This window comes from Panthera tigris, chromosome C2 (assembly GCF_018350195.1).
Source record: "Panthera tigris isolate Pti1 chromosome C2, P.tigris_Pti1_mat1.1, whole genome shotgun sequence".
Taxonomy (NCBI): Eukaryota; Metazoa; Chordata; class Mammalia; order Carnivora; family Felidae; genus Panthera; species Panthera tigris.
The window spans coordinates 84138077-84142576 of NC_056668.1; the positions used below are offsets into that span (position 1 = coordinate 84138077).

At 39.5% G+C, this 4500-nt stretch overlaps 1 pseudogene; it reads left to right on the top strand.

The window, feature by feature from the left end:
- The first annotated feature begins 1788 nt into the window (after positions 1–1788).
- On the top strand, positions 1789–1999 carry LOC122230920 (annotated as a pseudogene).
- The last annotated feature ends 2501 nt before the right edge of the window (positions 2000–4500 follow it).

The following is a 4500-nucleotide window of genomic DNA, read 5'->3' on the forward strand; positions in this document are numbered from 1 at the left end:
ACTTATTTCACTTAGTACAATGCCTTCAAGGCCCATCCATGTTGTTGCAAATTTCATTCTTTTTTATGGTTAAGTAACAGTCTATCATGTATCTATGATATGTGTATATGTCACATCTTCTTCATCCGTTCATCTATCAGTGGATGCCTAGGTTGTTTCCATCTACTGGCTATTATAATTAATGCTTCAATGAACATGGGATGCATATATTTTTTCAAGTCAATGTTTTTCTTTTCTTTGGATAAATACCTAGAAATGGAGTTGTTGGATCATAAGGTAGTTCTCTTTTTCATTTCTGAGGAACTTCCATTCTGTTTTCTGTAGTGGCAGATCCAATTTACATTCCACCAACAGTGCACAGGATACATTAATATTTAAAAATAAATAAATAAATAAATATCATTTCTGATTCTACAGAGGAGAAAGCTGAACTGAATAGGGTTATGTTACTTGCCCAAATTTGGAGCCAATAATTACAACAAGCAGGATTTGAACCCCAAAGCTTGCAGAGTTGTTCAACAGTGTGTGTACCAGGCCTATTTTTGATATTTTTCCATGGCTGGTCATGCCCCCTGCAAGACAAAGGGTGATTCTTGGGAGGAAAGGGTATCTTCTAGAGAACTTTCTTCCAAGGGCACAGGAGACCAGGAGCTCCTTGAAAGATGCAATTTTACCTTATTCTTATTTTTCCTTTGTGTGTGTGGCCCAGCACCTAGCCCAATAAAAGCTGGTCCCTCTATATTCATCAAAATAGGTAAACAGGTACATTTTAATATACCTTTATACAGGTACATTTAATATACCTCTTGTTTCCTTAATTTTAGTACCTGAGTTAGTGATGGCTAACTTCCATGGAGTACTTGCCAATTGCTTTACAGGCAGTACCTGTAATGGGCTAAATGTGCCCTCCATCTCCACCAAACTAATCCATATGTTGAAGCCCTAATCCTTTCCCTTTTTTTTGTTTCAACTTTGAGGGCATTTTTTTCATTTTAAATTTTAGTTAGTTAATATACAGTGCAATATTGGTTTCAGGAGTAGAACTCAGCAATTCATCACTTACATGCAACACCAGTGCTCATCCCAACAAGTGCCCTCCTCAATGCCCATCACCCATCTAGTCCACCTCCCACCCACCTCCCTCCACCAACCGCAGTTTGTTCTCTACTGATAAGAGTCTCTTGTGGTTTGTTTCCCTTTATTCTCTTTCCCACCCTTTCCCATATGTTCATTTGTTTTGTTTCTTAAATTCCACACATGATTGAAATCATATGGTATTTGTCTTTCTCTGATTGATTTATTTCTATTAGCATAATACATTCTAGCTCCATCCACGTTGTTGCAAATGGCAAGATTTCATTCTTTCTGATGGCTGAGTAATATTCCATTGTGTGTACACACACACACACACGCACACACACACACATACACACATATGTATATATATGTGTGTGTGTGTGTGTATATATATATATATATATATGTACAAACACATCTTCTTTATCCATTCATCAGTCAATGGACATTTTGCCTCTCTCTATGGTTTGGCTATTGTTGATAACGCTGTTATAAACATTGGGGCACATGTACCCATTTGCACCTGTATTTTTGTATCCTTTGGGTAAATACCTAGTAGTTCAATTGCTGGATCGTAGAGTAGTTCTATTTTTAGTTTTTTTGAGCAACCTCCATACTGCTCTCCAGAGTGGCTGCACCAGTCTGCATTCCCACCAACAGTGCAAAAACAATACTGGAGGCATCACAATTCAAGATTTCAAGCTATACTACAGCTTTGCGCAGTGGCAGTATCATAGCCAATGAGGTTTATCTGAGGCGCGATTATTGCTAATTGAAAACAAGCTATACTATAAAGCGGTGGTCATCAAGACAGTGTAGTACTGGTACAAAAACAGACACATAGACCAGTGGAACAGAATAGAAAACCCAAAAATGGACCCACAACTATATGGTCAACTAATTTTGACAAAGCTGGAAAGAATATCCAACAGAAAAAAGACAGTACTATCAACAAATGGTGTTGAGAAAACTGGACCACAACATGCAACAGAATGAAACTGGACCACTTTCTTACACCATACACAAAAATAAATTCAAAATGGATGAAAGACCTAAATATGAGACAGGAAACTACCAAAATCCTAGAGGAGAACACAGGCTGCAACCTCTTTGACCTTGCCCATAGCAACTTCTTACTAGACATGTCACCGAAGGCAAGGGAAACAAAAGCAAACGTGAACTATTGGGACTTCATCAAAATAAAAAGCTTCTCTACCCTTAAGAATGGGAGAAGATATCTGCAAATGACATATCTGATAAAGAGTTAGTATCCAAGAACTTACCACACTCAACACCCAAAAACCAAACAACTCAGTTAAGAAACGAACAGAAGACATAAATAGACATTTTCCAAAGATGACTTTGAGATGGCTAACAGACACATGAAAAGATGCTCAACATCACTGAGCATCAGGGAAATGCAAATCAAAACCATGATGAGATACCACCTCCCACCTGTCAGAATGGCTAAAATTAACAACACAGGACACAACAGGTATTGGTGAGAATATGGAGAAAGGGCAGGGGGATCTCTAGCCCTAATCCTCTTGTGATGGTATACAAGGTGGTGCTTTTTGGAGGCGGTTAGAGTTAGATGAGGTCATGAAGGTGGGGTCTTCATGATGGGTAGTACCTTTATAAGAAAACACCAGAGAATTTGCTCTTGCTCTGTCTCTACCATGTGAGGACACAGGAGGAAGACAGCTGTCTGCAAACCAGGACAAGGGCTCTGATCAGGAGCCTAAGTGCCTGGCACCTTGATCTTAGACTTCCCAGGCTCCAAAACTATGAGAAATAAATTCCTGCTGCTTAAGCCACTCAGCCTATAGTATTATGTTATGGCAACCCAACTTAAGACAGTACCTATGTGGGGCGCCTGGGTGGCTCAGTCGGTTGAGCATCCGACTTCGGCTCAGGTCATGATCTCACAGTTCGTGGGTTCGAGCCCTGGATCTGTGCTGACCTCTTGCTCAGAGCCTGGAGACTGCTTCAGATTCTGTGTCTCCTTCTCTCTCTGCCCCTCCGCCTCTCACGCTTTGTCTCACTATTTCTCAAAAAATAAATAAATGTAAAAAAAAAAAAAAGACAGTACCCTATGAGCTGACACTGAGGTACAGAGAGCTTAGCAACTTCCTCAAAGTCACACAGCTGGGATTTGGAACAGGCTAGTCTGACTCCCCGAGGGAATGGTTGTTTGCTGTGCTAACCTGTTTCCCTACCTTCTGAGGTTTGAAGGGGCACTGAATATAAAGCAACATCCTGTTGCAGAAATATTTGAGTAAACGAAGGTCATGAAAAGTGTCAGTTACAAGTGGAATATAAATTAAGGTATAAAAATATGACAAATAATGCTGCGAAAGGTAGGTCACAGGCAGACCTGGAGACCTTGTCTTGATTCACGCACAGGCATTGATGCCACCATTTTCCATTCCCCTTTCCTAATTCTGATCATCAATTTTGGAAGATTACTGTAGGGTAAGTGCTGCTTCCAAGAAACTGCTGATTCGGAGACATGGACAAGAACTCTGCCTACCAAAATGTCTTGCCTTGTCACCATCTGGTCATGGAGGACTAGTGACCAAATCACAGACTTGAAATTTAGTATCTCTGAATGACATGTCCATTCACCCATTTGCCTTGTTTTGTATTTTTTTTTTTGGGGGGGGAGCTATGATGTATATCACAGATTGCTTATTTTCAAAATAAGAAATAATAGTGGGATTCTGCCTCAAGGAAACTGCCAAGATCATCTCACAGAAATGACTGAAATTGACATGCAGTTGCAGAGTCCTTTAGTTACTAAAGAATGAGTGACAGAAGCACTTTCAGGTGGAAGGTGTCCAGGGTTAGACCTGGTCTCTCACACTCCACTCTGCCACTTCCCAGCCTTGTGACTTGGGGCAAGTCGCCTAATCTGCACATGTGCCTCAATTTCCTTGCATATAAACTGGGAATATGAAAACCTGTCCTTTGAGCATTGTCATGAGGTTTAAATGAGATAACCTGTATCTGGCACATACCAATGCACAAATAGCTTTGCAACGGCTGTTTTGTTTTTTAACTAGACAAAGACAAATCTTCCCCATTGACATATTTTTCTATAGGAAAACAACAGTATACGCTTTTAACATAAATCTACATCTGACTTTTGTATGATAATGGATAGGATAAGGCACCAGAAATCTTTTAGAATTTTTTTTTTAGGTGAGCTCTCTTAGTCTGCATTAAAGAAGCAAAAACCTTTCTCTACAGACTGAGAAGGAAAAGACAGGGGAAAAAAAAACTGGCCAGTTTAAACAATGAGGGATATATTTTTTTTTGTCAGTATCTTAAAGAGGCTTTTCTTATACAAACAGGAGTATTTGCTGGTCAGTACCCAGATTTTTTTTTTTCTTTTGATGTATATTAAAAAAATTAAAAGGA